The sequence below is a fragment of the Grammomys surdaster genome, unplaced genomic scaffold (genome assembly GCF_004785775.1).
Source record: "Grammomys surdaster isolate TR1022 unplaced genomic scaffold, NIH_TR_1.0 192, whole genome shotgun sequence".
Taxonomy (NCBI): domain Eukaryota; kingdom Metazoa; phylum Chordata; class Mammalia; order Rodentia; family Muridae; genus Grammomys; species Grammomys surdaster.
The window spans coordinates 2,931,942-2,941,383 of NW_021604637.1; the positions used below are offsets into that span (position 1 = coordinate 2,931,942).

General features: G+C 41.3%; 1 protein-coding gene across 2 annotated transcripts in view; it reads left to right on the plus strand.

Moving 5' to 3' along the window:
* The window catches only part of LOC114622897 (apoptosis-associated speck-like protein containing a CARD), a 7,286-nt gene extending 1,801 nt beyond the window's left edge, over window positions 1-5,485 (plus strand). Inside the window, exons 4-5 of one of the 2 annotated variants that reach the window (XR_003711691.1) lie at window positions 3,964-4,018; window positions 5,365-5,485. The gene's annotated coding sequence lies outside the window, so the exon portion shown is untranslated. The remainder of the gene's footprint in view (window positions 1-3,963; window positions 4,019-5,364) is intronic. The other variant, XM_028769472.1, reaches the window with a different exon arrangement.
* The last annotated feature ends 3,957 nt before the right edge of the window (window positions 5,486-9,442 follow it).

Consider the following 9,442-nt stretch of genomic DNA (forward strand, 5'->3'; position numbering starts at 1 on the left):
AAAAAAAAAAAAAGAAAAGAGAAACAAACAACAAAAACAAAACTAAACAGGCAACAGGACTTGGAAAGGCACCTAGAAAAAAAAAAAAAAGTCCATAGAAGACTTTGGGGTATGGGGACTCCTGTCTAGACAAGGCTGGTTTCTAACTCAAGAGATCTGCTCACCTCTGCCTCCTGAGTGCTATAAATAAATTATAAATATATATAAATATATAAATATAAATAAATATAAATACATATAAATATATATAATAAATATAAATAAATAAAGGCATGCATCACCATGCCCAGCCCAAGTTTTTTTTTTCCCCCTTGTGTGTGGATTTAGGGTATGGGGGGCTGTTTGTATGTCTCTGCACCATGTGCATGTAGTGCCCACCAAAGCCAGAAGAGGGCATCAGATTCCCTGGAACAGGAGTTACTGGCTGAGCCAACACATGATGCTGGAAATTTAACGTGAGTTTCCCCTAGGAAAGAACAGTCATTACTTAACTGCAGTTATCATCCCTCCAACCCCAAGGGCTTATCCTTTTTTAAAGAAATTAAGATTGTATTGTGTGAATATGAACACAGGTACATGTCTGCACTGAAGTTTGAAGACAAACTCTGGAGTCAGTTCTCAGTTTTCTTACCTTGGGGTAGGGAATTCCTGTTCTTTTTGCTGTATATATACTAACACTCTGGGCTGTGAGCTTCAGGGCCATTCTGTTTCTGCCTCATCTGTACTTTCTGGTCTCTCAGCAATGTTGGGATTAACCAACATTAATGTTGGGATTGCCATCATTCAAGGGAAAGAAGACAAAGCCAGAATGCACAAGTGGTAGAGAGGCTCTGTACAATTGAGCTCCACCCACAGCCCAGTAGCTACACTCAGCCCTACCTAGGGACTTTTTTGAGTCAAGGTCTCACTACTCCTACATCCCTGACTGGTTTAAGTAGGGCTAGGATCAAAGGCTTGGGCTACCATGCCTAACAAGTTCATGCAAAATCTTATTAGTGGTTGGAAAGGACAAAAAAAGGTTGTCTTTTATTAGTATATCCAGTCTATTTGAAGGGTCCTTGTGAAAATATACTGTGGCAATGGTTTAGTCTTAGAGATACTGAGAATGTTCTGAGCCAGTGGGTGTGCCTTTGAACATGCTGAGACAAGTAGGCTTCAAGGCTTTCCAGAGTTGTAATCCAAGTGTTTTGTGCCAACTGTGAACAGATAGTGGAGTATATGTGGAAAAGAGTATGAGAGAAGATGGGGCTGAATGGGGCTTAAGGACCAAGCTTGAAGTTCAGGTGTCCTAAGAATCTGTTCCTATAACCAGCTTTGGTCATTACTTAAGCCGTTAGTCTAAAACCAGGGAGATCCAATCTGTTACAGCTAAGAGGCTTTAGACCAGACCAAGTGGAGGGAGTGAAGTTAGGTGTTTGGTATTCTGGGCCTCCTTGGTAACCTGCTGGTACCTCTACCTCTCCTGTGAAAATAGTGTAATTATGGAAAAAAAAAAAAGAACACAGAATCTTAAATGGGCTGGGCATGGTGGTACCCACCTTTAATTGGAGATTAAAGCTCCCAGAACAACTCTTGAGTTGTAAACTCCAGTAATTCAAACATGGTAGAAACCAAGGACCAATACCCAAGGTTGCACAACCTCTACATAAAAGCCCTGGTATGCATGCCCTCCCACACACACACAAACAGGGACTCCCCCCTATCCCTTTGTATTTTTTCCTGGGAGAACTCAGTTCTAAGAAGTCAGATTTTTTGGCATTAGAGTGATTTAAGAGTAGAAAATAGGAAGGATGAAAATTCAAACACCAGCTCCTGGTCTTATTAGTGATGATGAAAACTCTATGTCAGCATCCCTCCACAAAGTGAGAATAACAAGACCTAGCTCATCACTTAACAGCACCGGGACATGCACATTAGTGTCAACTCTTTCCACATATCTAAAAGCACCTTCCAATCCTGGTTGTAGCTAAAGCTAACCCACAAAACAGCCCTATACATCTCCAGTGCCCAAAGTTAAACAAACAAATAAGACTTCTGCAATTTTGGTTTCTTTAAAAAAAAAAAAACACAAAAATATTTTAAGAATGTGCTGCCATTTTAATCCCAGGGATATTGGACTGCTTTGAACTATTTGAAGCACCTAACCACACGATTTGCCTTGAGCTCTAGCAGAAGCATGGTTTTGCCAGCTGTAGATAAATGCTGCAATTGTGTGACATTTGGAATTCTGGGAACTTTTCAGAGGATACATAAATGCTAGGGCCCCTGAGAGGCATGGCTGGCGGTTATTCAAGGGGGGCTGTTTGCAGTTTGTTAATAACCATGAAGAAGGAAGAAGGAAGTTTGATTCAGAGACTTTGCTAACACCTTTTCCCCTCTTAGTTTCTCTATCTAGTGGTAGAGGATAAAGCCAGAGGTGGTAGAGTTGGGATAAAGGTTGGGAAAAAGAAGCCACAAAGTATAGAAAACCAGCTACAGGAAACACTACAAGCAAGAATGACCACTGTTCAGATCAGTCTTGCCCAGAGCTGTTGTAGGCACTGGACAAACTGACAGAATAACTCAAAGCTATACTTGTCACCAGCAGCCCCAAGCACCACTGGAGTCACTCAGAAACTTCCAACATCATAGCTCACGCCAATCTCTTAATGATGCTCCAATCTCCTGACAAAATTTAAAGTTACAAAAGAAAAGACAAACATTTTTGCCTTTTTTGTTTGGGGTGGGGGTGCGGGGAGCATCTTGAGTCTCACTATATAGACCAGGGTGGCTTCAAACTCAAAGACCTATCTACCTCTGACTGAGTGGTAAGATTCAAGTTGTATGCCACCATGCTTCCAGGCACATGTTTTTGAGGACTCACTGCATCACTTGTGATTTTTCTGATGTCTCCCACCCAAGTCCTAGGACTACAGGTGGGTGCTATGCAAGATAAATTTGCCTTCTCAAATCATCTATTCAACCTTAAATTTTGAACAATAAAAGCCACTCCAAGCTAGACTTATGCTAGTTATAAAAACCCATATATAGAGCTGGGCCTATACATGCCATATACCCTTATGCCATAATTGCAGCAATCAAGAGGCAGAGGCCTGGTCTACAGTGTTTCAGGACAGCCTGAGCTCCAGAGTGAGAGGCAGTCTTAGCCATGTGGTCAGAGAGACATGGGGTCAGACAGCTCCGCAATTATGAGCCCTTGCTGTTCTAAAGGATCCAGATTCCGCTCCCAGCACCCACATATTACCTCACAACCATTCATAGGCACACACTTGATGCACACACATATACCCATGAAGACAAATACCCATAGCTCACAAAATATGTAAATCCAAAGAAAGGAAAAGACAGCTGTGTAGACAAAGAGACCACATAGTGAGAGGAAGCAGGAAGCATATCCTGAGGCAGGGATAGGGACAGTTTGGTTCCCAGAACAGCTCAAAACCACCTTAACTCAAGCTCCAGAGTGATCCAAAGCCTCTGGCCACATATACGCACAAATCCCCAGACACACACTGTATATACATAATTAAATAGTAAAGATAAATCACAGGAAGAAAGGTCAGGCAGAGAATGTATGCCTGGATGACCTCTGAAAAACCCAATGGCTCGTTTCTGTGTTAATTGGTATCCTAATTAGGGTTCCATTATCTGTGACAAACACCACAAGTGGCTTTATCTGGCTTTCGAATGCTACAGTCCATCATGAGAAAGTCGGGATAGGAACCTGGAAGTAGAACTGAAGCAGTGCTCAAGGTCGTCCTGAGCTCCAGCTGGAGGCCAGCCTGGGGAAAAGGAACACCCATTCCCATCTGTTTGTTGTTTTGTTTTTCCCAAAAAGCAACTTCTAGTCAGTTAGTAGGTACATGCCTATAGTCCTAATAACCAACTGGCATCCTGTGCTAAACATGAGTAAGATTCCACTTCAAAAATATTTAAGTCAATATTTTCACCTGACATTGGCAGGTCACCATCAAGATACAAGCACACTATGACTACATGAAATTACCTTCAAGCTAAGGTATGTATCAAGTAAATTCACATTTCTTAAGACCAATATACACCAAATATGAGTACTCCAAAGCTTAAAAACACCTGAAACTTCCAGCACCTCTGGCCCTAATTATTCTAGGTTTTGGTTATTAAATTACCTGTTTTACTAATAGATAAACAGTATATTAAGTTTAGAAAGGATTACTCAGACCATGTCAACCTGCACAAGTTTAGTTTTTCCCACAAGGGTGAGAATTACCTTTTATTTGTAGACTGATGGTTTAAATGGAAAGTTGGTAAAATTGTTTAGGTGTTGTGGTCTTACTGGAGGAGGCTGTAACACTGGAAGTTGGGCCTTGTGTGCTCTCTGCCTCTTGGTGGCAGTCTTGAGATATGAACTCTACTGTTCCTGATACCCTTTGTTCTACTATCACAGATTCTAACACTTTGTAAACCCAATTAAATTCAGTAAGTTGCACTAGTCAGGGTGTTTTACCACAGCAATAGAAAAGTAACTAAGACAGCCACAATAAACTAACTAGACTTAATAAAACTCTGGAAAAAATGAAATCAAAAGCCTAGATAACAGCAAGGTTCCTACATGTCACAAGTTTCTGTAAAACCTCAGACATTCCAAAGATTCTCCAGTTGGGTAACACTGATACCTCCTGAGGTGGTGGTTACATGAATACCCTGAAAAAACTCTTCAAAGGTTATTATTCGCATGGCCCTACCCATCCCAAGCCAGCCTGTTAATTCACTTTTTGAAAGATGTTAGAGGAGCTGGATAGATGGCTTATCAATTAAACATACTTGACTAGATTTCTAGAGTTTTGCTCCAAGCACCTGAGAGCCTAAAATCCTCTTCTGGCATTCAAAAATACATGCAAACAAGTGGTATTCACTCATATACACAATTAAAAATCATTTGGCCGGGTTTGGTGGTTACCTACCTTTAATACCAGCACTTATAGAGACAGATACATGAGTTTTAGGTCAGTTTGGTCTACATAGGGAGTTCCAGGCCAGCCAAGGCTACAGTTTCCAAAAAAATAAAATGGTAGACGAATAACTACATGGTAGATGGAGAAAAAAGCAATTTAAAAGTTGACTTTATAGCACTCTCTCAAACAAAATAGCCTTCCTCCTCCCCAGCACACACAGTATACCAAAAGACTGAAACTACAGCCTAGAGTTATGACTACACTATACATTAGTGGAAGTACAGTCTACCATGCCTCTCATCCCAGACTCAATGGGCTCTAACAACTCTTGATTGAACTTCCCAGAGCCTTACATTGCTAGCCACCATAAACAAATGCCCTTAGGTCAAATCTGCTAACATGCTCATGGCAGTTATTCTATTCTCTTTAGGCCAACACCACAAAGACCTGAAACTTGTCTTCCTGCTTTGGCTTCGGAACACCAAGAAATGATGGGCATCTGTCATTAACTTGTCTCCAAAAGCTCAATAAATGCAAATACAGCAGTATCACTTCTGGGCATATACCAAAGAAAATGAAATATACAAAATAATACCAGCTACGTAATTTTTGCAGTACTCACAAAGCTTTGTGAACTAAAACACCAACAATTCTAAGTGTGAGTGTTTTACAGTATGTGCTGTGATTATAGACGTGAACCACTATCCCCAGCAGGTAATCTGCATGTGGTATACAAGTATTCATATATGCACAGTGCTGTACAGAGAGAGACCAGACAAGTGTCTTCTTCAAGACCTCTAATCACTGGTTTGCCAGGTCATTCCCAGAAACTAGTAAGTTCAACAACAGCCTGTGCTGAGACCCTTGTCTGGAGGAGGAAAAAAAAAAAAAACAGAATCAATGCTGGAGAGATTGCTCAACAGTTAAGGATACTTGCTGCTCTTCCAGAGGACCTGAGTTCAGTTCTCAGCACCCACATGGTGACTCGCAACCATCCGTTACTTGAGTCTAAGAATCTGGTGCCCTCTTCAGACCACTATATATAGCCAGGGATGCACGTGGTACACATAGATACATGCAGGCAAAATTATACATTCACAAAATTACTCCTACACATTAAAAAATATATATCTCATGGGGGTGGTGATGGAGCACATCTTTAGTTCCAGAACTCTGGAGGCAGACTGAGTTCAAGACCAGCCTAAATTGTGAGTTCTAGGACAACCGGGCTACATACAGAGACCATGTCTCAAAAACAAACCTTCTTAAAATATTAAATATCAAACTTAAATGAGTGAATAGAAACAAACAAAAAAGCCAGGTGGTGGTGGTGGTGGTTGTGCACAGCTTTAATCCAGCACTCAGGAGGCAGAAGTAGGCAGATCTCTGAATTTGAGGTCAGACGGGTCTATACAGTGAGTTCCAGGGCAGCCAGAGCTACAGTGAGACCCTGTTATTTCAACCCAATTGAGCTACAAAGACCTAGACCTGTTCTAAAGAAACATGTAAAATCAGAGCACCAGCCCTCAGTTCCCGGCCCTTGGAACTCTTGGCAATTCTACGCACTATTAAACTATATGCTGAAACACAGAACTTGTATAAAGGGAGGGGGGAAGATAGTGAGAGGCATTGAGAACTGAAGGCAAACAGACGGACAAAACCCCTTGTCCCACCCACAAACTCCACAAGTTGTCCCTAACTTGTAACATCACCTGGAACTACATCTGGGCAAAGAACTGAGGTTGTGAGGCTGGGCTATTCTATGAAGGAGCTCATGGACAGCCACGTGTAAGTAAATTAACATATTCTGTGGCTAATCCTCATATGCCACTTTGCACAGGGAAAAATATGAGCACAGCTGTTTATCAAAGAACATGTTTTTACAAATCTGTCAGGTAAAGATAGCTAAGCGTTCTTGCTATAAAATGATGCCATTTCAACTCCTAGAACCCACAAGAGCAACTGAAATAACATACATTTTCTCTCATTTACACATATAACCAACTGCACATATGCACCAGCATACACAAAACAGGCAGAACACAGTACCTCACTACATAGGCCTGGCTGGCCTACAACTAGGCTGACATTGAACTCAGTGATCCATCCACCTGATTCTGCCCCAGTCCTAGGATTAGATGTACAAACCACATATCATTAAAAAAGGGGGGGGGGCCTGGAGAGTTGGCTCAGAGGTTAAGATAAGAGCACTGACTGTTCTTCCAGAGGTTCTGAGTTCAATTCCCAGCAACCACATGGTAGCTCACAACCATCTGTAATGGGATCTCATGTTCTCTCCTCGTGTGTCTGAGGACAACTACAGTGTACTCTCACATACATACACACACAAAAGTAAAATCTTAAAGAAAAAGAAACATTTATATTTTTAAAAAGGCGTGTATGTATGTGCATGAATGTGTAAAAACACAGTACTCATAGGTCAAGATCAATTACAAGCACCTACAACAAAAAGATAAAAAACTGTTTCCAGTAATTCAGTAACATTTGCAATGTATGAAAGTTGCTAAAATCCCAGCCATTCAAAAAAGCTGAGGGAGGCAAGAAAATCATGAATCCAGAGCCAACCTGTGGTACAGTGACTTCAATACCAGCCCGTACAACTGAGTCCCCGTTCAAAATGAATCAAGGTGCAGACAATGGGAACTCTTCTCTATAAGTTAAGAGAAACAAGAAAGGCTATTACTTGTCTGGGTATTATTACAAGAATGAAGCTAAGAGCATTAAGTCAGAGTCAAAAACAAAACACTGGATGTCACAATCCTGTCACCCATGGTGACCTGGCACTATGACATTGTGTCCATCCATTTATTTCATCTACTCACATTGCTATACTAATCTCAGTACCAAACAACGGGCACTAGTTATCTGGTAATAAAAACTTCAGCCGGGCGGTGGTGGCGCAGGCCTTTAATCCCAGCACTTGGGAGGCAGAGGCAGGCGGATTTCTGAGTTCGAGGCCAGCCTGGTCTACAGAGTGAGTTCCAGGACAGCCAGGGCTCCACAGAGACAGAGAAACCCTGTCTCGAAAAACACAACAAAACAAAACAAAAAAACTTCAACTTTTGAGACTTCTGGGCAGGAAAGAATGTCTCCAAGGTGAACAGGACATATTAGACGAATTCCGTGACAGCCAGGGCTATAGACCCAGTCTCCAAAACACAAAAAAACACCAAGAAAGCACATACTGGTCCTACAAGACCTGAGTTTAATTCTCAGCACCCACAACATATGATTAACAACTGCCTGTAGTAACTACCCCCTAAGGATCCTCCAGTCTTCTAGTCTCTGCACATACCCACACCTAACATATGTAAACAATCCACACACATAAATGAATTTTTAAAAACTAGAGAACAAAAAAAAAGCTTTAATCTTCATTCCTTCTAGCTATATGGATTAAGGAAACAATCTGTTAGCACCCTAGTACATGAAAGAGTGCTTCTCAAAATTAACACATCAAATAAACAGCATATTAAATTAGCAGATGCAAGTACATTACTGTATCTTGGCTCTGATTCTTATCCAGGCATTAAGAGTTCCCACACATGCACCACGTGTAACAAAAACACTACCCAAAGGGCATTTAGAACATTAAACCTTAAAGCATGCCTACTCCTTCACTGCAAGCAGGTAAACCTCTAATACAACCATGATTTCCTACTCCAGTCACTAGCTCTGAAGATGAAATAATTCCTCTGTAGGTGGTCAGCCTGGTATACAGAGCAAGTATACCAGGACAGCCAGGGCTACATAAGGAAACCCAGTGTAGGGGGAACTACACTTCAGCAAAAAAACTTCAATTTATGACTTAGGATAGTAGTTGTGGGGGAGGGGCACAATTCAGCAAGAAACCACTTAACAGCCCCAGGTCTTGATATATTTGTAAGGTATACTTCAACTATCACCTTCTATACAAACATGGAAATTCTTTACAAATCAGGCTGACATGGTGCCTGTCTATAATCCCAGTATTGGGAAAACTGGCAACAATTTTTAATTTTTGTTTTTAGACAGGGTTTTTCAGTATAGCCCTAGCTATCCTGCAACTAGCCAAGCTGACATTGAACTGAGATCTGACTGCCTCTGCCTCCCAAGTGCTGGAAATAAAGCATCTACCTAGAATTCATACTTTTAAAAGATTTTATGTGCTCTATGTGTACACTTGTATGCCTGAAGAGGTCATCAGATCCCATAGATGATTGTGAGCCACACATGTCGCTGCTGGAAATTAACAGCCAGTTGCTCTAACTGCTCAGCCATCTCTCCAAGTCCATTGGATTCCTAAAATTTCAAGGACTCCCCTATACAAGGCATGAAAAGGCTAAATGGCAAGATCATCCAAAAAACCTTCAGTAGAGGGAAGAATCAGTGGGCAGCTCTTGTCCAATATTACTAAAGATTGTGGTCTAGTATCTAGAAGAACACAAAACCCATCTTTGCCCCAGGCAGTTTTAACTGTAACCTTACTTTGTAAGTAACAGTGTCAC